Source organism: Microcaecilia unicolor, unplaced genomic scaffold, assembly GCF_901765095.1.
Source record: "Microcaecilia unicolor unplaced genomic scaffold, aMicUni1.1, whole genome shotgun sequence".
Taxonomy (NCBI): domain Eukaryota; kingdom Metazoa; phylum Chordata; class Amphibia; order Gymnophiona; family Siphonopidae; genus Microcaecilia; species Microcaecilia unicolor.
Window position 1 is genome coordinate 489,333 of NW_021963679.1, and position 25,757 is coordinate 515,089.

The 25,757-nt window shown below is 45.0% G+C and overlaps 1 protein-coding gene across 1 annotated transcript in view; it reads right to left on the minus strand.

Annotated features, from left to right (window-relative positions):
* Nucleotides 1-25,757, minus strand: part of LOC115459561 (nucleoside diphosphate kinase 7-like) — a 542,835-nt gene that overhangs the window by 260,952 nt on the left and 256,126 nt on the right. The gene's annotated exons all lie outside the window — the stretch shown is intronic.

The window sequence follows — 25,757 nt, forward strand, 5'->3', positions numbered from 1 at the left end:
CTGTACTGGGACTCTGCTTTCTTGGGGATGATGGGATTAGATAGCGGTCTCATCCAGTTCCGAAGCAGTGTCTCCTTGAGGACATTGTGCAACGGCACCGTGGAGGACTCTCTAGGTGGTGATGGATAGTCGAGGACCTCGAGCATCTCAGCCCTCGGCTCATCCACAGAGACCACGGGGAAGGGAATGCAAATAGACATATCCCTTACAAAGGAGGCAAAAGAGAGGCTCTCAGGAGGCGAGAGCTTCCTCTCTGGTGAAGGCGTGGGGTCCGAGGGAAGACCCGCAGACTCCTCTGAGGAGAAATATCTGGGGTCCTCCTCTTCCCCCCACGAGGCCTCTTCCTCGGTATCGGACATGAGCTCATGTAGCTGAGTCCTTAACCGGGCCCGGCTCGACGGAGAGGCACCGAGGCCTCGGTGTCGTCGAGCGGTGGACTCCCGCGCCGGCGGGGACGAAGCTCCCTCCATCGACGGGGAGTCCACCTGTGTGGCGGTCGAGACCGGCGCCGCAAGCGGCGGCGTTGTCGACGACCTCGGCACCGGGCTAGAGCTCGCCGGCGCCACAATCAACGGCGCCGAGGGCGCAAGCACCCCTGGCGCCGGCACAGCCTGGCGCATCAGCCCTTCCAGGATCCCCGGAAGGATGGCTCGGAGGCACTCGTCCAGGCCCGCTGCCGGGAAAGACGGGGGGGCCGGTAGAGGCGTCGGTGCCGGAAGCTGGTCGGGTCCAGGAGACTGCACCGAAGTGCTGGGACCCTGACGTGTCGGTACCTCCACTACCGAGGGGGACCTTTCCTCTCGACGCGGACGTTTCGGCGTCGACTCCTCTCCGGTACCGAGAGCTGGATGCATGGGAGGTGACCGATGACGGCGCTTTTTAGATTTCTTGCGGTGCCCGTCATCGGTGCCAGGTGGCATGGAGGAGGAGGAGGTCGATCCCCCTCGGTCCCGAGGAACCGGGTCAGACAGGGTTCGGTCCCGAGGGCCATGGGCCGAGGGAGTGACCGGGGCCGATTGCCCACGCGGCCTCTCACCCCTACCCTCGCCGGAGGACCGGCGGGCCGACGGGACCTGTGCTCCTGGGGTCGATGCCATCGGTGCCGATTTCTCGGGCATCGATACCGGTACCGAAGAACCGGCCTTCGATACCGATGCCGTCGAGGTCGACGTCGAGGGGCCGGCGCAAGTTCCAAAAAGACGGTCCCGCAGAACTTGCCTCGCAACCTGAGTCCGTTTCCGGAGACCAAGACACAGAGAACACGACTTGATATTGTGCTCCGGCCCGAGGCACTGGAGGCACCAAGCGTGGGTGTCGGTCTGCGAGATCGGCCGGCCGCACCAACCACACTTCTTAAATCCACTCGGTTTCGAGGACATCGACGGAAAAATCGCGTCGGCGAAGTTAAAGTCGTTGATGGTGGCGGTAATCACACCTCGAAAAAGTAATCGACCGCGCGGCCACAAGGCCGCAGCGCGACGCCCCCGCTCGAAAACGAGGGAAAATAGAGCGCGTGCTCTCTTTTTTTTTTTTTTTGAAAAGGAATTCGGAGCGCGCGGCAATCAAAACTAAACGAAAAATAAACAGAATTCGCGTAAACGCGACGGCTTTCCGGGGCTGACGAAGAGAGAGCGGCAGTAGCACGACTCTCTCCAGGCGCGGAAAGAAAAGGACTGGCGGGAACGGTCGCGCACGGGCGGGAAGACGGCCGCGCATGCGCGGTGGGCGTGCCCTGCGTGCGGACCGCCCGCGAAGCTTTTTCCGGTTGGTGGGGGCTGCCGCGGACGTCACCCCAGTCGTGAGAACAAGCAGCCTGCTTGTCCTCGGAGAACATCCTATTATACTTCACTAAAAATTATTTCTATAACCAACAGTTATTGGAATGCCATAATATGTTGTATCAAAAATTATTCTAATAAGGCAAATTCTGACATTTGAAAACTGATGTAGCAGTAAGGTAAAACAAAAAGAAGGAGAAAAAAACCCTACACGTAGTGCACTATGCAAAAGAGCTTCCAACAAAAACAAATGAAAGGCACCAGAACGTCAAGAGATAAAAGTATATAAAAATGTACTGGAAAAACAACAACATAGGGCCCAAAAAGGGCACTGTTAACCACAGTTTATCATCAGGAGGATTATAATGAAGCACTATTATGGAACAGTGCACGACACAGAATTGTGTTTCAGCAAACATCGCCTGCTTCAGAAGTCAAAAAATCTAAAGCGCAATAGTGCCTAGCTCATAAATGCAAGACAGCCTCCATGGAGAAATACTGAGTATAGAGACGCAGCAACTGCAAAACTGTCATGATACACATTTTCTTTAAGAGACACTAAATCTTGAAAAAAAATAATGGGCCTGATATTCAAAGGATTTATGCTCATAACTTTGAGTTACGCTCCAAAATTGGCCTCTTTGAATATTCACTATATCTGAGCGCCTAAATTTATACTCAAAATTTCACTAAACTTCTAAATTTAGGAGCATAGAAAATGGGTTTGCATCATGGACTTAAATATGCAATAGGAATTTTCATTTCTCAAGAAAGGCAGTATCAATTTCCAAAGTGCAGAGTCCAAATAAACAAAAGACAGAATGTCTGGTCAATTTATATTTGACCCTTAGGAAGGGGACGTGGGAGGAGAGCAAGAAGCAAATGTCAACGTGTTGATCTAAGAGACCAAGCAAAGAAGCTAGGTAGAGCAGATAGCCTGTGGAGCAAGCCTGATAAACCAACATCAGAATTTATTCTTGAGGATATGAGAAGCCAGTGTTCTCTTAAAAGTGGAGTGGAGTGGTGATGTGATCTGAATCTTTAGACCCATAAAAAAAGCTTTATTGCAGAACTCCGTAATATTTGGAAGCGCTAGATGTTAAAGTGTAAAGCCGATGCAAAGGACGTCTGGCTGGTTTTATAATGCAAGCATGAATCAGACTATGGTCAAAAATTGGCTGCAGAGAGTGAGTGAATCATTCAAAAGAAGAAAAAGACTTTTTTTTTTTTTTTTAACAGAGATATGAAGACTGGTGGTAAGTTGAAAATCAAGGATAATGCCAAGGGTACCAGCCTGTCTCCTTGACAGGAATCTATTGCCCAGAATAGTTGGAATGAAAAAAAACTGGGGGTCTTCTTACAGAAAACCAGATACCTTTGGTTTTTTTCTGGGTTAAGTTTCAGTTTATGAAAAGACAACCAGGAGGTTAATGCATCAAGACAAGCAGAAATGTGAGAAAATTGATGGTTCAGAAGGGTCTTGTGAGTATATCAGTTGGTTGCTGTCAACATACATATAAATACTGATATCACTACCGTGTGCCATGATGGTTAGGGGTGCAAGGAACAGAGGGGTCAATATTCAGAATGTGGTGTCCAGCCGTTTTTAAGCTGCTTGCAGCTACAGGCTGAACTGAGCCCAGATAATCAAAGCTGGTCCATGTCCGGGTACTGGCACTGAATATCTGGGTTACAGTAGTCACTCAGAAGCTAACCGCTGTAAGGAGGAGGTAGAAGGAAGGCAGAGAAGAGCTGATAGTGACAGTAAGCGAGGAAAGGAGAAAAACCCTCAGAGGGGAAAAGGGAGTAGGAGACTGATGAAAAGGGAAGAGAACTACAGAGCCCAGCAACACTTGCAAGGGAGGAGGGAACAAGAGAAACAGTACCACAACTCCCAGCAGGTAGTAGAGTCAGGGGGTGATTGGGAGATGGAGGATAATCAGGGGGAGGAGCAGCACCTGGGAGAGAGGGTGGGGGAAGACTCCATGAAGCGGGAGGAGATTGAACTAGGGGAGGAAAGTGAAAATGTCACGAAGGAGAGTGGGGGAGGAGCAGATGGAGTTCTTTTGCTCTGGACAAAGGAAGGTGGAAATGGGTGAGACTGCAGAGAGAGAAGCCAGAGGTTTGGGGCCGCTAAGTGACAATGCCTAGTGGAGATCTGACTTCATGGAACTAGCGGGATTAAGTACCTGAAGAAGGTCAGTCTGAACATTTTGTGGGAGGTTGTCAGAGTGCTGGTGGCTGACAAGCGAGGGTGGTGAAAATGCCTCCAACTCCTAGGCAGTAGAAGAAAGGAGAGGAGGAATAGACTGATCCACAGGTTTATCCCAAGTTGTTAGCGAGTTCTAAGACTGAACTGTTCTGAACTGTTGTTGATTGTTGTGTGTTGGAGAAGTGAAGCAAGGTGCACAGAGACCAGCAGCTGTAGTACAGTGGACATACTGTTTTCCCGGTGGTATCGCTGTGCAATAAAGTACTCTGCAGAATAAATATAGTACTGTGAATAATTACTTCTTGCAAGTGAGCAGAAGCAGTTCCTCTTAGGAGGTGGATTAGCCCCAATTGTGTGGGTGAAGGCGGACAGCACGGAGAGGTGTTAAGTCGCGAGAAGACAGCACGGAGAGGTGTTGAGTGGAGAGCGGACAGCACGGAGAGGTGTCGGATCGAGAGCAGACAGCACGGAGAGTTGCATGCTGACATTTGGCCCTTCTTCCTCCTTATTCAGGGTCGTCAAGTCGCAGGAGGAATGTGAACGATTACAGGAGGACCTTGCGAGACTGGGAGAATGGGCGTGCAAGTGGCAGATGAAGTTCAATGTTGACAAGTGCAAAGTGATGCATGTGGGTAAGAGGAACCCGAATTATAGCTACGTCTTGCAAGGTTCCGCGTTAGGAGTTACGGATCAAGAAAGGGATCTGGGTGTCGTCGTCGATGATACGCTGAAACCTTCTGCTCAGTGTGCTGCTGCGGCTAGGAAAGCGAATAGAATGTTGGGTGTTATTAGGAAGGGTATGGAGTCCAGGTGTGCGGATGTTATAATGCCGTTGTATCGCTCCATGGTGCGACCGCACCTGGAGTATTGTGTTCAGTACTGGTCTCCGTATCTCAAAAAAGATATAGTAGAATTGGAAAAGGTACAGCGAAGGGCGACGAAAATGATAGTGGGGATGGGACGACTTTCCTATGAAGAGAGGCTGAGAAGGCTAGGGCTTTTCAGCTTGGAGAAGAGACGGCTGAGGGGAGATATGATAGAAGTGTATAAAATAATGAGTGGAATGGATCGGGTGGATGTGAAGCGACTGTTCACGCTATCCAAAAATACTAGGACTAGAGGGCATGAGTTGAAGCTACAGTGTGGTAAATTTAAAACGAATCGGAGAAAATTTTTCTTCACCCAACGTGTAATTAGACTCTGGAATTCATTGCCGGAGAACATGGTACGGGCGGTTAGCTTGACGGAGTTTAAAAAGGGGTTAGATAGATTCCTAAAGGACAAGTCCATAGACCGCTATTAAATGGACTGGAAAAATTCCTCATTTTTAGGTATAACTTGTCTGGAATGTTTTTACGTTTGGGGAGCGTGCCAGGTGCCCTTGACCTGGATTGGCCACTGTCGGTGACAGGATGCTGGGCTAGATGGACCTTTGGTCTTTCCCAGTATGGCACTACTTATGTACTTATGTACTTATGTACTGTCACTATCAGCTCTTCTCTGCCTTCCTTCGACCTCCTCCTTACACCGCATACCAGCTAATATTCAGACTGCTGCTGGTTAGCTTGGCGGATAAAGTTAGGATGGCCTTTTTGATGTCCTAACTTTCTCTGCTTACTTTACCAGTTAGCAGACTAAATATCACTGCTAACTGATTAAGTACTGGCTCTAGCTATGGACCACCCTGGCACTAACTGGACACTGCCATAGCAGTCAGAACATTCAGTGGCACTGCCTGGATGGCCAGCTCAGTGGGTTTTAAACAAGCAGGAGCCTCTCCTCCCCAATTAAACCCTTTAAAATATTGGGCCCAGATTAAAGCGTGTCGGGAAAAGAACTGATCATCGGGGAGATCCTTATATAAGGGCTATTGGAGGATAAAGAGCTTTCTAAAACTAACATGAAAAGTGAGCCATGTCCAACAGAATCAAAAACAACCTTTCCAGAATCAATGATGAGGCTTACCATAGCAACTAGAACAGTCTCAGTTCTATAACCCTGCCTAAGGCTAGATTGTTTTGGGTAAATTGTATTGATTTAAGTTAGAAAGTCTAGTAGCTGATCTTTGCTGTTGTCCCAGTGAACTTCCCCATGAACGGTGTTAGAGATGGAGAGATAGGTACTACTACTACTACTACTATTTAGCAGAAGAGAAGGGCTGAAACTAGGCTACTGGAGGCTTTACCCTAGCTTTCTTCCATATTGATGGGACTAAGCCCTGTTCCAAACTGATATTAATCATGTCTTTAATGAAAGGTGCTAGATGCTTCTTTACAGTTGGCAGTAGTCATGGAGAACTGGAGAAGGGTCGATGCGGTCCCTCTCCACAAAAGTAGAAGGAAGGAAGGTCAGGAACTAATGCTAAATAGTAGTAGTAGTACATGCCTGTTACATGACATCGGTGGTGACTAAACTAATGGAAATACTGCTAAAACAGTAGTTTCTTGAATGCAATGGATTACAGGATCTCAGGCAGCATGGTTTTACTAGAGGTAGGACTTGTCAGAAGAATCTGATTAATAGTTTTGACTCAGTAGCATCTCTAGACAGAAATATTTGGGGTGGCAAAAGGGGGGCAAGCTAAAGCATTATTTCTGCACATTATAACCCTCTTTCCGCCTACTTTTAAATTAGCAGTATAAGACACCTTGGCTTTCTATGTATAAACCCTCCTCCCTCTAGCCAGTTTCAGTTACCCAGTAAAACCACCAACTGAGAGCATTATTCAAAAAATTCTTCTGTGGGAATGAAGTCTGAATTCTCTACAGGATTGGTCAAATTCTCAATATAAACCTTACATCTCCAGTTCTGTATCACAAACTTCAAAATCTAGGAGTACCCTAATGGTTAGTACAGTAAACTGAGAACTTGGGGTTCTGGATATGATTCCCACTGCAGCTTCTTGTGACTATGGACAACAAGCCACTTAACCCTCCATTGCCCCAGGTACAAAACTCAGAATGCAAGCTCGCTAGAGACAGAGAAAGTATCTGCATATAATAAATGTAAACCGCTCTGAAAATACCACTGAAAGGTTGTATATCAAAACCCATTACCATATTCCCCAACAACTGAGCTGTATCTCCCTTATAACTCACCATACAAAAACATATTCAAATTGTGACTATCACCTCTGGAACAGCTCCTTCCACTGCCAGACACTATTTAAAAGAAGCATGTTTTTTTGTGTGTAGTAACTCTACAGTATGTGGAGATCACTAGTCCTGAACATTTTTATTTTGAGTGACAAGGGCTGCCTTTAGTGGTCCTTACCCAGAGCTTGCCTTCAAATAAGACCAGGCGCTTTGTGAAATAACACAAAACCGTGCAAAAAGACACAGAATCTATATAAGAAACTTATCACACCATAAGAGCCCACCTATGCAAAAAAAAGTACCATAAATAATTAGGCCCAAGAGTACCGATATACCTGCCACTGGGAAACTGGAACATGCTGAACTGTTACAAATTCCTATATAGACTACATGCTAATCCTTCACATCGGTCACACATGCAGAACATGAACAACATTCATCACCTGATACAAATTAGGCAACCAAAAAAAAAAAAACAGAAAGACAAAACTGAAATGGAGACTCCCCAAGAAAGCCAGATTCCATATGCAGTGCAATACTGGTAACATGAAACAGAAGTACATTTTCTCCTGTGCTCTGCTAAATACTAAAACAGAAAATATGTACATTCCCAAAGTGAGTACATTCCAATCCTCTAAACATATTAAATAAAAATATTTTTCTTTTCTACCTTTGTTGTCTGGGCATTTTATTTTTCTAATTGGGCTAGTCCCAGACCGTTTTCTATTTTCTCTATCTCAGTCTTCTAAATTCTTTTCCAGGTTGGCTTTTCTATTTCTTCTCTCTCCTGTTGTCTTCTTCCCTTATTTTTTTTTACATCTGTCCGACAATAATCTTTTTTTATGTTTCTTTTTCTCTGTATCTATATCCACCCATATGTGATTTTACTCCTCAAGCTCCCTTTCTGTCACCTTGAAGTCCAGGGGTGCTCAATGTCATAATTATGTGCTTATAAGCATTGTTATACTGGGACAGATCAAAGGTCCATCAAGCCCAGCACCTTGTTTCCAATCCAGATTACAAGTACCTGGCAAGATCCCAAAACAGTACATTTTAAGCTGCTTATCCTAGAAATAAGCAGTGGATTTACCCCAAGTCCATCTTAATAATGGCTTATGGACTTTTCTTTTAGGAAGTTATCCAAACCTTTTTAAACCCTGCTAAGCTAACTGCTTTTACCACATTCTCCGGCAACGAATTCCAGAGTTTAATTACATGCTGAGTGAAGAAATATTTTCTCCAGTTTGTTTTACATTTACTACTTTGTAGATTCACTGCTTGCAACCAAGTCCTAGTATTTTTGGAAAGAGTAAACAAGTGATTCACGTCTACCCGTTCCACTCCACTCATTATTTTATAGACCTCTATCATATCTCCCGTTAGCCGTCTTTTCTCCAAGCTTAAGAGACCTAGCTGCTTTAGCCTTTCCTCATAGGGAAGTCGTCTCTTCCCCTTAATCATTTTCATTGCCCTTCTCTGTACTTTTTCTAATTCCTTTATATCTTTTTTGAGATGCAGTGACCAGAATTGCACACAGTATCCGAGGTGTGGTCGCACCATGGAGCAATACAAAGGCATTATAAGATCCTCATTTTTGTTTTCCATTCCTTTCCTAATAATACCTAACATTCTATTTGCTTTCTTAGCCGCCACCGCACACTGAAAAGAGGGTTTCAATGTATCATCAACGATCACACCAAGATCCCCTTCCTGGTCGATTACTCCTAATACGGAACCTTGCACCACATAGCTATAGTTCAGGTTCCTTTTTCCCATATGCATCACTTTGTACTTGCTCACATTAAAAATCATCTGCAATCTGGATGCCCAGTCTCCCAGTCTCGTAAGGTCCTGTTGTAATGTTTCAGAATTCTGTTGCGATTTAACAACTTTGAATAACTTTGTGCCATCAGCAAATGTAATTACCTCACTAGTTACTTCCATCTCTAGATCATTTATAAATATGTTAAAAAGCAGCAATCCCAGAAGAGGAAGTCACGTCAAGAAACCTGAATGGCTGCCTAGGTGTCTAGCTCCGACGCAACCCTCTGTAATTTAGCTACAATAGCGCTCCTCTGCTTGTTAAGCGGACTTAATTTGGTATTACAACGTTACTTGTGGTGTATGGATCTTGTTGCGGGAGTTTCCATCGAAGCAGATGGCGACGGCTCGGAAGGAGAGCGATCGTACCTCAGAGAAGCCAGCGCCCCGGACCACGCGGCGCCATGTGCTCTCATCCGCACCCGCCTCTCATTCTGACTCAGACTCTGCTCCGTCCCTGCGTGAATCGGGCAAATCTTCCGTCAAGCGGAGCCTGCCCAAAGACCTAGTGAGATTTTTTTCGGAGATCCGCAACGAAATTAAAGCTTCAAAGGAGGAGATCCTGGAAAAGATGGATGTGCTGAGCGTGGACCTCCGGGAGATGGGAGGCCGCGTGGAAGATCTGGAGGTGCGAGTGGACGAGAACGCTGAAAAACTGATCGAGACAGAGACGCGTCTTTCTAAAGTACTTGCCTCACATGCTGAATTGCAACTTAAATTGGACGACCTGGAAAATCGAGGGCGCCGCAACAATTTGCGGTTTCGCGGCGTCCCGGAAGTGGGGGACCAAGAAGATGTCGGCGCCATTGTGAAGTTGCTTTGTGGCAAGCTGGTAGACTCTCTGGACATTACCTTTGAACGTGCACACAGAGCGTTAGGAAGACGGTCAGATAATAGACCACGAGATATAGTGGTCTGTTTTTCCACTTTCACCATAAAGGAGCAGGTGCTGCAGAAGGCGCGCCAAGTACAGCACATTGATTATAACGACGCACAAGTTAAGGTTTTCCAGGACCTGTCGGCACACACTTTGTCTCTGCGGAGAGGGATGAAGCCAGCTTTGGAAGCCCTAATGAAGCATAAAATTCCCTACAGATGGGCATTTCCCTTTGCCCTTTGCTTCACGACAGGAGGGCATTTGCATCGAACCCAGTCCCATGAGGAAGTTTGGAAGATCTTACGCTCCGAGGGATTGGTGACCACAGACGGCCTGCCAGCGGAACTGGACCCGACTACGCGAGCTAAGCTGCAGAAGTGGCAACGAGTCCAGGGCAAGGTCAAAAAGACTCGGACAGGCACCTGACTGGACAGCATGATCTTGTATGTTGGTCTATAGTGGAGTGCCATGTTAGCCTGTCAATGCTTTTTATAATTACAAAGTTAAGGGTTAAGGGGATGGAGAAATTGAAATGTATGAAAGGAGCATTGGGAAAGGGGGGTTTAGTTTAACATTGTTTTCTGTACTGCAGAGGGGAGATTATAGATTGATAAGCAGGGGTAAGGATTTAGGGGGGGCGGAGGGAGGGGTCTTGGGTAGCTGAGCGGGTGAGTGGGTTCTTCCTCTTACATTCCTAGACGGGGGGTTATGACCTTCGCTAGTGGAACTAAGGGAGGTAGGGGAAGGGTGGGAGGGAGTAGTGGGGGGGTGGGGGGGTCTTTTTTCAGGGTATGTATGTGTCACGGGGTATAGATGGGGGGAAGAAGAGTTGTACTAACTGTGGAAGGTTTGGTGAGGGAGGGGAGGGGTTCTGGGTCAATGTGGGTCTGAGTGTCAACCCTACTTTGTGTTACAGGAGTGATATATTGAGTAAGCTTAATGTCTGATTTCAAAGTGCTCACCTATAATGTAAAAGGGCTTAACTCTCCATACAAGCGTCATGCCCTTCAGCGTGAACTGCGCTTAATGTGCCCGAAGGTGGTGTTTTTACAGGAAACGCACTTGTTACCAAAGCATGAGGGACTACTGGCTTCCAAACTGTATCCAGGAGTATATTGTGCTTCTGATGTCAAAGGGGGGAAAAAAAGAGGAGTTGCTATCCTGTTTCATAGAGATGTCCATATACAGGTTCTCCACATGAGGAGAGATACTGGGGGGCGCTTTCTTCTTATGCATGTGCAGCTTGAGCGGGAGGAGTTTACTCTGGCTAATGTTTACACCCCTAATGAACACCAGGAAAGGTTTTTTAAGTACCTTCACAGGGAAATGCAGCTTTTTTCTCGGGGGAGGGTGTTCATGGCTGGAGATTTCAATGCAACCATGCAACCTGGACTGGACAGGTCAGCTCCTCCTGCTAAAGCGGATTATAATATTTCACGGGCTTTACGGAACTTAGTAGAGGAAATGGGTCTGTGTGACTGGTGGCGACTGTGTCACCCGAGAGGGCGAGACTACACCTTTTATTCTCAAGCACACCTTTCTTACTCTAGACTAGACTATCCAGCTTATAATCGAACGAGAAAAACGCCCAAGTTCCGACCTAAATCGGGAGATGGGCGTTTATCTCACAAAAACGAATAACGCGGTATAATCAAAAGCCGAATTTGGGTCGCTTTCAACTGCACTCCGTCGCGGATGCGGACAAAGTGGACGGGGGCGTGTCGAAGGCGTGTCGAAGGTGGAACTGGGGCGTGGTTATCACCCGAACAGAGATGGGCGCCCTTCGCCGATAATGGATGCGTTTGTAGCTAGAATTTAGGGCACTTTTCCTGGACCCTGTTTTTTCACGAATAAGGCCCCAAAAAGTGCCCTAAATGACCAGATGACCACTGGAGGGAATCGGGGATGACCTCCCCTGACTGCCCCAGTGGTCACTAACCCCCTCCCACCACAAAAAAATGATGTTTCACAACTTTTTATTTTCACCCTCAAATGTCATACCCTCCTCCCAGGCAGCAGTATGCAGGTCCCTGGAGCAGTTGTTAGGGGGTGCAGTGGACGTCAGGCAGGTGGACCCAGGCCCATCCCCCCTACCTGTTACAATTGTGCTGCTTAATGCTTATTAGTCGTCCAACCCCCCCCAAACCCACTGTACCCACATGTAGGTGCCCCCCTTCACCCCTTAGGGCTATAGTAATGGTGTAGACTTGTGGGCAGTGGGTTTTGAGGGGGATTTGGGGGGCTCAACACACAACGGAAGGGTGCTATGCACCTGGGAGCTCTTTTACCTGTTTTTTGGTTTTTGTAAAAGTGCCCCCTAGGGTGCCCGGTTGGTGTCCTGGCATGTGAGGGGGACCAGTGCACTACGAATCCTGGCCCCTCCCACGAACAAATGCCTTGGATTTATTCGTTTTTGAGCTGGGCACTTTCCTTTTCCATTATTGCTGAAAAGCAAAAACGCCCAGCTCACACATTGGCGAATAAAACATGGGCGTCTATTTTTTATCGATAATACGGTTCGGTCCGCCCCTTCACGGACCCGTTCTCGGAGATTAACGCCCATGGAGATAGGCGTTTCTGTTCCATTATGCCCCTCCACGTGTTTCTTGACAAGACCCTTTTGGACGGAGGAGGGGAATCCGCCATTGGCCATATTACAATCTCAGATCACGCTCCGGCCTGGGTTGCCGTTCCTTCTTTGGAGGGGGAGCGAAGGGACCGCAGGTGGTCATTTAACAACTGCTTGTTGCAGGACCCTCAGATTGTAGCGGATTTCCTCCCGGTCCTGAAGGAGTACTTTGAGATCAATATGGACTCGGGACCAGCTTTGAGCACTGTATGGGATGCTTTTAAAGCGGTAGCGCGAGGACATTTTATTAAGTGTGCCAGTCACAGAAATAGGGCCCATAAAGAGCACTTGCTGAAATGTATGGCGCAAATTGGAGATTTAGAAATAAAATACAGGGCATCAGGTCGGGTATCTGACTATCGTAAGCTGCAAGATGTGAGATTGGAGTTGACTGCGTTACATGAGGAGAGCTTGAAGTTTGTCCATGCACGATTGAAACAGGTGTATTATGAAGGGGCTAATAAGCCTGGGAGGTTGTTGGCTAGGAAATTAAGAAAGCTGAGAGCTGATAGACACATTGTGCGTGTGAAAGATGTGAATGGGACAATGTTACATAAATCTGCCCAGATTAGGGAGCGCTTTGCCCAGTTTTATGAGTCTCTATATAGGGAGGATGCTGCCGTGCAGGTTGGGGGGATAGACCAATACTTAGCTGATAGAGGACTGGCTGTACTATCTGAAAAGCAGAGAAGAGAATTGGACAAAGCCGTAGCGGAGAAATTAAATGAATTCTTTGCTTCGGTCTTCACCGAGGAGGATTTGGGGGGGACACCGGTGCCGGAAAGAATATTTGAAGCGGGGGAGTCGGAGAAACTAAACAAATTCTCTGTAACCTTGGAGGATGTAATGGGTCAGTTCAGCAAGCTGAAGAGTAGTAAATCACCGGGACCTGATGGTATTCATCCCAGAGTATTAATAGAACTAAAAAATGAACTTGCGGAGCTACTGTTAGAAATATGCAATCTGTCCCTAAAATCGAGTGTAATACCGGAAGACTGGAGGGTAGCCAATGTTACTCCGATTTTTAAGAAAGGTTCCAGAGGCGATCCGGGAAATTATAGACCGGTGAGTCTGACGTCGGTGCCGGGCAAGATGGTGGAGGCTATTATTAAGAATAAAATTGCAGAGCATATACAAAAACATGGACTGATGAGACAAAGTCAGCACGGATTTAGTGAAGGGAAGTCTTGCCTCACCAATCTAATGCATTTTTTTGAGGGGGTAAGCAAACATGTGGACAATGGGGAGCCGGTTGATATTGTATATCTGGATTTTCAGAAGGCGTTTGACAAAGTGCCGCACGAAAGACTCCTGAAGAAATTGCAGAGTCATGGAATCGGAGGTAGGGTATTATTATGGATTAAGAACTGGTTGAAAGATAGGAAGCAGAGAGTAGGATTGCGTGGCCAGTATTCTCAGTGGAGGAGGGTAGTTAGTGGGGTCCCGCAGGGGTCTGTGCTGGGTCCGTTGCTTTTTAATGTATTTATAAATGACCTAGAGATGGGAATAACTAGTGAGGTAATTAAATTCGCCGATGACACAAAATTATTCAGGGTCGTCAAGTCGCAGGAGGAATGTGAACGATTACAGGAGGACCTTGCGAGACTGGGAGAATGGGCGTGCAAGTGGCAGATGAAGTTCAATGTTGACAAGTGCAAAGTGATGCATGTGGGTAAGAGGAACCCGAATTATAGCTACGTCTTGCAAGGTTCCGCGTTAGGAGTTACGGATCAAGAAAGGGATCTGGGTGTCGTCGTCGATGATACGCTGAAACCTTCTGCTCAGTGTGCTGCTGCGGCTAGGAAAGCGAATAGAATGTTGGGTGTTATTAAGAAGGGTATGGAGTCCAGGTGTGCGGATGTTATAATGCCGTTGTATCGCTCCATGGTGCGACCGCACCTGGAGTATTGTGTTCAGTACTGGTCTCCGTATCTCAAAAAAAAAAAAAAAAGATATAGTAGAATTGGAAAAGGTACAGCGAAGGGCGACGAAAATGATAATGGGGATGGGACGACTTTCCTATGAAGAGAGGCTGAGAAGGCTAGGGCTTTTCAGCTTGGAGAAGAGACGGCTGAGAGGAGATATGATAGAAGTGTATAAAATAATGAGTGGAATGGATCGGGTGGATGTGAAGCGACTGTTCACGCTATCCAAAAATACTAGGACTAGAGGGCATGAGTTGAAGCTACAGTGTGGTAAATTTAAAACGAATCGGAGAAAATTTTTCTTCACCCAACGTGTAATTAGACTCTGGAATTCATTGCCGGAGAACGTGGTACGGGCGGTTAGCTTGACGGAGTTTAAAAAGGGGTTAGATAGATTCCTAAAGGACAAGTCCATAGACCGCTATTAAATGGACTGGAAAAATTCCTCATTTTTAGGTATAACTTGTCTGGAATGTTTTTACGTTTGGGGAGCGTGCCAGGTGCCCTTGACCTGGATTGGCCACTGTCGGTGACAGGATGCTGGGCTAGATGGACCTTTGGTCTTTCCCAGTATGGCACTACTTATGTACTTATGTACTTATGGACGACCCGGTGCAATTAAAAGAGGTGTTGCAGGTTATTAAGGCCTTGCCGACGGGCAAGGCGCCAGGCTTGGACGGCTTTACTAATGAGTTTTTCAAGAAGTTTGCGCGTGAACTGGCGCCTTGCTTGACATTGGTTATCAATTCGGTTAGAGACGGGCAGACACTACCTAGAACTATGTTAGAAGCCTGGGTGGCGGTAATACCTAAGCCTCAAAAGGATAGCACGGAATGTGCTTCCTATCGCTCCATATCAATTTTGAACACGGATGTAAAAATCTTGGCTAAAGTGCTTGCTAATCGTCTGGGGGAGTTGTTGCCTACCTTGATCCATCCGGATCAGGTGGGATTCGTGCCGAAGAGACAGGCCATGGACAATGTGCGCCGAACCCTGGACTTGATGCACTGGGCTCGGTTGCGGGCCTGTCCGTTGGTGTTGCTGGGATTGGACGCGGAGAAGGCCTTCGACCGAGTCCATTGGGGGTTCTTGGATAGGGTGCTGCACAAATTTGGAATTGGGCCCTTATTTAGATCTTGGATCCAATCGCTTTACACTCAACCACAGGCATGTGTTAGGGTTAACGGTGGGAATTCGGGTGCGTTTTTGCTGGGGAGGGGCACCCGACAGGGTTGTCCGTTGTCTCCATTGCTGTTTGCCCTGAGAATGGAGCCACTGGCGGCAGCCATTCGAGAGAACGTGAACATATCCGGGGTTGAGGTGAGGGGGCAGGAACATAAAATCGCGTTATTTGCGGACGACGTGCTATTGTCTCTAACTAACCCGTTAACCTCATTGCCTAACCTATTAAAGGAAATAGAGGGTTACTCGCGAGTCTCAGGCTATAAGCTTAATGCTAATAAGTCGGAGGGCATGGCGGTGGGGGTGCTGTTAAGAGTGTGCGAAACGCTGCAAGCGTCATATGTCTTTAAGTGGTCAACTAGATCTATACAATATCTAGGGGTACAGATTCCTGCAGTACAGTCGGAATTGTTTTCTGTTAACTACCCAGTACTTCAGAAGGCGATTTACAGTGATTTGGATAGATGGTCTCATATGGGACTGTCTTGGCTAGGCCGGATAGCGGCGATTAAAATGAATATCTTACCTCGGCTATTGTACTTCTTCCAGGTCCTTCCCTTGAGGTTGCCTCGGTCTTTCTTGTCAAGTTTGCAGGATCGCCTGTTACGCTTTATATGGAACCAGAAGAGACCCCGTCTGGCACGGGCTATTTTGTATCGGAGTAAGAATCTTGGCGGTCTGTCAGTGCCGAATTTGTGTTGGTACTATTGGGCTGCTCAGGCTAGGTCGGCGGTAGAGTGGTTCAGGGGGGAAGACCACAAGCTCTGGGTACATCTTGAACAAGCTATGGTGGGGTCCCGCAGGCTGGGTAATTTAATGTGGTTACCCAACAAATATAGAGGGCGGGTTGATCGGTTTCCTCCGATTGTACAAGCCACCTTTTACTATTGGGATTGCATGTTTAGTGAACGGCAGCCACCTGGTTTCTGGTTTGGCACCCATAGCCGACAACCCGTTGTTTGGACCGAGCATTGGAAACCCTGTCATTGAGCGCTGGGCGGAAGCCGGATTGGATATGATGGGTCAGTTGCATGTGGGAGAAGATTTAGTTTCCTTTGACGCCCTGAGGGAGGATTTCCGGCTGCGGCAAAGTGATTATTATGTTTATTTGCAACTGAGACATTTCTTGAAAGGGCCTGACTATGTAGCTTGTCTTAAGAGGGAAACACACCCAATGGAAGAGGTGTGTGTGCAGCATCATAGTACAAGGGGTATGATCACCTTTTATACGTGGCCTTGGTAGCACACCAAAAGCCTTCATTGTTGCACAGGAGAAGGTGGGAGCAGGAATTAGATTTCACTTTAACGGATGAAAAATGGTTACAGCTGGAAAGGGGGACTATGCACTCTGCGAGGTCGGTGTCTATGAAAGAGAATGCAATTAAAGTGTTTTTCTGCTGGTACCTCACTCCGGCGCGTTTGCACCATATGTTTGTGCAGGTTCCTGAAAGTTGTTGGAGGAAATGTGGTGCTGTGGGTACAATGGGACACTTATGGTGGACATGTCCAAAGGCTAAAGCGTATTGGAAGGCGGTGCAGGCGCGTCTTCAAAAATGGGTTGGTAGACCTGTACGGTGGCATCCACTAGTATTCATACTGGGACAGCGACCAGAAGGCCTCAGAGAACATGAATGGCTTCTGGCAAGGGGAGCCCTACAGGCAGCAAGAGTAAATCTGGCTCAGAGTTGGAAGTCACCCTTAGTGCCATCACTGGTACGCTGGCTCACTAAGCTACGATACATGTGTGAGATGGAGAGAATGACAGCAGTTAAATCTAAGATCTTGCCTAGGTGGGAGAGAATATGGTTGACATTCCTGAATGTCGGGTAGGGGGGAGTGTCACTGGACTGAACCACAGGAAGGAGTTTTATAGCATGGTAAGGGGGGAGGGAGGTGTTGAGGGGGGCTGTAGGGTGGGGGGGGGGGGGGGGTTAGGCCGGGTGGGGGTAGTTTCTGTATAAACTTGAAAAAGTTGAAGTTATCTGGGGATCTCAGTTAGACTTGATACGAATTATGGTCATTGCTCATTTATGTATTAATACTTCTGTTACAATCTAGCTGTGTTTCATGATGTTTATACCTTGTTATGTATCAAAATAAGTTCAATAAAGACTTCTAAAAATTAAAAAAAAAAAAAAAAGCAGCAATCCCAGCACAGGCCCCTGCAGAATCCCTCTATCTACCCTTTTCCATTGAGAATATTGACCATTTAACCCTACTCTCTGTTTTCTATCTTTTAACCAGTTTTTAATCCACAATAGAACATCATGACTCTCCAATTTCCTTTGCCAAATGTCCTTTGAAAATCCAGATACACACATCAACCAGCTCACCTTTATCCACGTTTGTTCACCCCTTCAAAGAAATATAGTAGATTGGTGACACAAGATTTCTCTTCACTTTTGAATATGCACTGTAATTCTGTTCTTTATAATAGTCTCTACCATTTTGCCCAGCACTAACACCAGGCTCACCGGTCTATAATTTCCTGGATAACCTCTGAAACCTTTTTTAAAAAATTGGTGTTACATTGGGCACTCTCCAGTCTTCCGGTACCATGCTTGACTTTAAATAACAATAGTTCTGCAAGTTCATTTTTCAATTCTATCAGTACGCTGGGATGAATACCATCCGGTCCAGGAGATTTGCCACTCTTCAATTTGTCAAATTGCGCTATTACATCTTCCAGGTTTGCAGAGATTTCATTCAGTTTCTCTGATTCGTCAGCTTTGAATACCATTTCTGGTACCGGTATCTCTCCCAAACATTCCTCAGTGAAGACCGAAGAAATGAATTCATTTAATCTCTCCGCTATGGTTTTGCCATCTAGTGGTCCAACTGATTCTCTGCAGCTTCTTGCTTCTAATATACCTAAAAAAGTTTCTACTATGTGTTTTTGCTTCCAACACAATCTTTTTTCAAAGTGTCTTTGCCTTCTTTATTTGTGCTTTGCATGTGATTTGCTATTCTTTATTATTTTCAGTCAGATCCTTCTTCCATTTTCTGAAGGAGTTTCTTTTAGTTCTAATAGCTTCCTTCACCTCATTTTTTAAACATGCCAGCTGTCATTTGGTCTTTCTTCCTTTCTTTTTTAATTCATGGAATATAACTGGCCTGGACTTCCAGGATGGTATTTTTGAACAGCATCCATACCTGATGTAAATTTTTGGCCTTTGCAGCTGCTCCTCTAAGTTGTTTTTTTTTTCACTGTTCTTCTCATTTTATCATAGTCTTCTTTTTTGAAAGTTAAAAGCGAGCTCAACAACCCAGTTGGGATTTCAGGACTTCCCCAATGAATATGCTTGAGATCTATTTGCATGCACTGCCTCCATTGTATGCAAATAGATCTTATGCATATTTACTGGAGAAATCCTGAAAACCAGACTGGGTTGCGGACCTTGGGGACTGACAGTGAGCATGCTCCTGCCCTAGTCCATGATCTACCCCCCAGCTTTTCCCATTTCCCTCTCATCTCCTCTCCAACGCTCCTGTTGCCCTGTTTATCTCTTTCCCTAGTCTCCTACCCCCGTCCCTAGTGCCCCAATTCCATCCCCTGTACTCATAACCCTCATCTACCCTCCACTGCCTCTCATCCTTTCACCAGCCCCAGCTTCAGTCCTGTCTGTCCTTTTTTCCATTGCCTCCAGGTCATTCTTCTATTTCTTACCCTCTAACCTATCTCCTCTTGCTCTCTTTCATCATCTCTATGTCATTTACAGTAGGTTTTAATCTCTCCCCACACTTTATCCCCTTTCTCTAACCCCCATTTCACATGCTCACATTCCCCAAATCCATCTAACACCCCCCCATTCATAGCTATCCACTCAAAAGTTCCCATTTAGTCTTGCTATTTCCTAACACACACCCCTATACCCTCCAAACCCCCTCTCAGTCTCCTCCATCAGTAAGTCCTTGCTCTGCCTACCAGCACATTCCCCATTCAATCATCAAATCCTAGTTCTTCTAAGTCTAGTTCGTTTTCTGATCTGCTCCTTCTCCCCATCTATCTTCTGCTTTGTTCCCTTCCCCCCTCTGAATTCCATTAACCTTCTGCACTGTTCCCCTCCCCCCTCCTCCATGTCTCCAAAGCCCATCCTTGGCTGATTGTTCCAGCATGTGACCTGCTACCAACCAGTCTTGTGCCATTAAATGTTAGTGCAGTAGATTTCTTTAGAGTCCTCCATAGGCATTGCTAAGAAGTGGCAAGTATCACCCCCAAAAATGGCTATTCATCAGTGTGTCTATAAACTGCATTTAGTCAAGTCTGTGGCCCGTAATATAATGGGAAATATATTTTTTTTTATCCTTTTGTCACATTCTTTTTTGCTTTTTGACCACACTGCTTTGTGGCTAAGGACAATGTTTCATATATGAGCTACTCACAGCATAGGTGAAGGGAAGCTACATCTCATTCACTATTAACATAAAACACGATTACTTAAGACTGATTGATCCAAGAAGAAGATGTGAACACATTAGGAGGGAGTAAAATATTTCCCTGAGCTCTACAAGATTGATATGGAGCATTTGTTCAGCTTGTTGGATCAGGCTGCCTCTGTGATCTGAGGTAAGCTCCCAAACTACTGTTGAAAATATTTATTGTCAGGACAGAACTCTCCCTTGGTGCAAACGACCCACCTCTATCCAGTCAGAGGTTTGACATATACCACTGTGACATGTTCTGCAGTGAATAAGTTGGAAAGACTGTGATAGAAAGAGGCTGGGTTCTCTGATTCGAGTTCTCACCATGGCTTTCTCAAGCTGACTAAACAGAAGGATGATAGGTTGCACAGAGATATAATCAGCAGAAGAGAGGAGGGATAATGCCCTTGTACAACTTAACCCCCTATTTATATAAATCCACTCCGGATCTTCATTTATAATATTTCACAAAGTATATTTTCCCTACCTTTATTCAAATACATCAATTTTCAAATATACAAAAGTATGTTATGTTGGGAGAACTGTTACAACCAAATTCTAGTTCTTATGCAACCTCCAGAGGGATATCACAGACTCTCCTATACTTGTGAATCCAATGTTCAGCTACAGCTGAGCTACAGTACCTGAAAGAATTCTTCAATTAAATATATCAACCAGAACAGTTGTAGTCCATGAAATGATGACTCTTTCGATCAGATAAATGTCCACAGTAAGAACCAAAGCCCAAGAAAATATTAAAAGTTAATCAAAATTATTCTGCTGACAGCTCTAAACAATGTGTTTTTGGGCAGTTGAACCCATTGATTCCCATCCAGAAGGACTCGCTCAGAATATTTAATGACACATTATTCATTGTTGCTTAGGGTGGCTTTATTTGAATGGCTCCTGATGATGCCAACTGGTGAAACACAGTCTTGTGTAGAGCTGTCGGCAGAATAATTTCGATTAACTTCTAATATTTTCTTGGGACTTGGCTCTTACTGTGGATGTATTTAAATATAGGTAGGGAAAATATACATTGTGAAGTATTCCGGAGTGGATTATGGAAATCTAAGTTTGTAATAAATAATGTATAACTTTATTTGCGATATATATTGTTTAGTAGTCTATTCTTTCATTATATGTGTGAAGAATAGTGATATTTAGAGTTCCCTAATTATGTCTATTGCTATTCAGTTTTGAATGCAATATCTTGCTAAGGATATAAAAAGATGTGAAGCAGTTCAGAGGAAGGCAACCAAATGGTATGGGGTCTGCAGCAGAAGAAATAAAAGAAAAAGCATATATATATATATATATATATATATATATATATATATATATATATATATACACACACACATACATACATATATACATACACACACACATGTTTAAGGTATTAATGAAGAAACAAGGCAGGGAAGCTAGAGAACAATAGGAAATGAAATAAAGCTACAAAACACTACAATTAAAATCAAAATCAGAAGACACTTTTTCACAGAAAGGGTGGTGGATGCCTGGAATGCTCCCTCAGTGGAGGTGGTGGTGACAAAAACAATGATAGAGCTAGAGGTACATTCTTTCATGCCTTCTGGAGTTGCCCCCTGGTTCAAGATTTCTGGAGGACTATGATGGATTACTTGCACCATTTGCTGGGGCAAAGAGTTACATACATAGTAGCACAGTGGATGACAGCAGCTAAAGATCTGTATGGTCCATCCAGTCTGCCCAACAAGATAAACTCATAAGGTATGATACATATACTTGGTCTTGATTTGTCCTTGTTATTTTCAGGGCACAGACCGTAGAAGTTACAGGCCATTGGCCTTATTCTTCAGTTATAAAAGCTTAATCTGTCAGCCACGATCAGGATACAGACCGTAGAAATCTGCCCAGCACTGGTTTCGCTTTCCAATTACTGGTGTTGCCATCTAATCACCAATATGCTTGTTTGATTCCACACCTTCTATACAGGATTCCTTTGTGTTTATCCCATGTGTTTTTGAATTCTGTTACTGTTTTCATCTCCACCACTTCCTGCACAAGGGCAATCCTGGTATCTACCACCCTCTCTGTGAAAAAGTACTTCCTGACATTATTCCCGAGTTGGCTCTCCCGCAACCTCAATTCATTTCCTCTAGTTCTACCACCTTCCCGTCTCTGGAAAAGGTTTGTTTGTAAATTAATACCTTTCAAATATTTGAACATCTCTATCATATCACCAGTCTCTCCTTTCCTCCAGGATATACATGTTCAAGTCCTCAAATCTCTCCTCGTACATCCTGTGACACAAACTCCATATCATTTTGGTCGCTTTCCTCTGAACTGCTTAAAGTCTTTTTACGTCCTTAGCAAGTTACGGCCTCCAAAACTGAACAAAATACTCCATGTGGGGTCTCATCAACGACTTGTATAGGGCATCAGCATCTCTTTTCTTCTGCTGGTTATACCCCTTTCAATGCAGCCTAGCATCCTTCTGGCCTGGCCACCACCTTGTTGCACTGTTTCGGCACCTTGAGATCCTCGGACACCATCACCAAGGACCCTCTCCTGACCCGTGCTTATCAATCTCTCTCCTCCTATCTGGTACATCTCCTCTGGATTTCTGCATCCCAAGTGCATCACTCTGCACTTCTTGACATTAAATTTTAACTGAATCAATATATACAAGGGAAAATATATAGAAATATACTTGAACCACTAAGAGGGGCATAATCGAAAGGGACGCCCAAGTTTTGTTGAGGAAGTCCTCACAAAACGTCCCGATGGAGGGGCGGGGAAACCCGTATTATCGAAACAAGATGGATGTCCATCTTTCGTTTCAATAATACAGTTGGGGACGCCCAAATCTTGAAATTTTGGTCGTCCTTAGAGATGGTCATCCCTAGACTCAGTCGTTTCTGATTTTCGGCGATAATGGAAACCAAGGATGCCCTTCTCAAAAACGACCAAATGCTAGCCCTGTGCTCGTGAGAGGATCCAGCACTTCTAGTGCACTGGTCCCCCTGACATGCCAGGACACCAACTGGGCACCATAGGGGGCATTGCAGTGGACTTCATAAAATGCTCCCAGGAACATAGCTCCCTTAACTTGTGTGCTGAGCCCCTCAAACCCCCCCTAAACCCACTACCCCCAACTGTACACCACTACCATAGCCCTAAGGGGTGAAAGGGGGCACCTAGATGTGGGTACAGTGGGTTTCTGGGGGCTCGCTGTTTCATCCACAAACGTAACAGGTAGGGAGGGGGATGGGCCTGGTTCCGCCTGCCTGAAGTGCACTACGCCCACTAAAACTGCTCCAGGGACCTGCATACTGCTGTGATGGACCTGAGTATGACATCTGAGGCTGGCATAGAGGCTGGCAAAAAATATTTTTAAGATATGTTTTGAGGGTGGGAGGGGGTTGGTGACCACTGGGGGAGTAAGGGGAGGTCATCCCCAATTCACTCCGGTGGTCATCTGGTCAGTTCGGGCACCTTTTCGTGGCTTGGTCGTAAGAAAAATAGGACCAGGTAAAGTCGTCCAAGTGCTCGTAAGGGACGCCCTTTTTTCCCATTATGGGTCAAGGACGTCCATGTGTTAGGAACACCCAAGTCCTGCATTCGCTACACCGCCAATACGCCCCCTTGAACTTTGGCCGTCCCTGCGACGGAAAGCAGTTGGGGACGTCCAAAATCGGCTTTTGATTATACTGATTTGGACAACCCTGGGAGAAGGACGCCCATCTTCCGATTTTTGTCGAAAGATGGGCGTCCTTCTCTTTCGAAAATGAGCCTGTAAATAATCTCCAAAATACAAGTACAAATTAAATTATGCTATATACAGACATCCATATCTCACATACAACCATATAAATACATACCACTAAATATTGAGTAATTGTGAAAAGTGCCCAATTCAAACGTGCAATCACCATTCATCATCGTACTAATCAAGTTCTCCCTTGGACATACAGATAACATAAAACAGGAGAACACCCTAAAAGTATGTATCAAATACTATAAAATACAAACATATCTGATGACAATATTCTATATGTTATTAAAGTAGGGTGAAATAACATAACATTAAAAAACTTTTACTTATGAGGTTGTAGGGTGGTAGACTTAGGAATAATCTTATAGATTCAAGCTAAATTGAAAATCAGGGGGAGTTTCAAAAAAAAAAAGGAACATCCATTAATTATAAGTGTTTGGAAACTAGCATATCAGCAAACTGTTACACATTTATGAATAGAAGGAAAAACCTCAAGAAGCACCTCTCTTCACTATATAAGCGAATGAAAGGGCTAGGGCTTCTTCATCATCGGAAAAAACCTCCCAAAATATTTATTTCAAACAATCATCAATATTAATTAAGTATTTCACTCTTCTTTTTAGAATTACAGATGTTTGACAAATATATATTGAAAACTCGAGAGGGTACTTAGCTTCTCTCGGGCTCCTCCGTGATTAGAACCGTGGTTAACATGAGCCTCAGTTTCGCCAGAGCTGCTTCAGAACCTCCGGTCTAATATTCTGCCAAGAGAACAAAATCGAGTCAAATAGAGCATTCCTTTTTTCAAAGCAAACATCATGTAACTTATTTCTTAACAGCTTACACTCCGTTCAGACTGCCGACGGACACATGAAGGGCAGCACATAATTCAAACATGGCGGTATTTGAACATTTTCATGACGTCACACGCTGTTACAAACCCACCAATAAAACTTGACAATAGGCAGAGTTTACTTAACAGAGTAGTACCTTGTCAAAAGTGAAGTCACAGATAAAATTATAAGGACTCAGTTCGATTTGAAAACATAAAAAAAAAAAGCAGAAATGTCTGTTTTATCAAAGGGGTTGTCTTTTGTTCCCTCACAAAAATATGATGAGTTTCAAAGTAGGGTTGAATTTGAGAAATTTTTAAGGAAACTCCAAATTAAGACCTTTTTTGGTAATCAGCTTGAAATTATTGAGGACAGATCTAGAGTGAAGCCTAAATCTAAATGGATTCCTCCAGGTCCCCTTGATCCAGTCTTGACGGTCTTTAGATAGATTGTCTTGAGGGATCTAGAATATATGGAGAAACAGACATGAGCTATGAAAAGAAACCTGACAAAAGATGAATTAAGAGCAATTAATACTTTCAAACAGGACCCCCGGATTGTCATTAGAAGAGCTGACAAAGGGGGTGCCATTGTAGTTCAAGATTGTTGTGCTTATGAACAAGAAGTTTTAAGACAACTTAGTTCTGTGAATGATTATGTAGAACTGTCAGAGGATCCGATTGATGTTTTGAAGGAGAAGATTTTTGAAATTACAGGAGAAGCTTTTTCAACTAGTCTGATCACTCAAAAAGAATTTCAATATCTTAATACTAAGATCTGTAAGGTCCCTGTTTTCTATACGTTGTCCAAAGTGCATAAGACTCTGTATAATCCTCCTGGTCGCCCTATAGTCTCCACTAGAGGATCTGTGCTCGATCCGCTTATATCAAAGACTCGACACAGTTTATGAATTTATTGACAGAATGGACCATGTCTGAAGACAATATCTCTGGATAATGTACAACTAGTAACACTTGATGTAGTTTCTCTGTATACTGTCATTCCCCAGAAAGAAGCGTTAGAAGTTATCAATGGGTTTTTGGCACAACAGTTGCAGATATCCGCAGAGCTGCGAGAGTTCGTTGTGAAGCTAGCAGCCTTAGCGATGGAAAACAATTATTTTGAATTTAAAGGGAGGATTTTTCAACAGCAATCGGGGGTTGCCATGGGTGCGACGATGGCGCCCTCAGTTGCCAATTTATTTATTAGACACTTTGAAGATC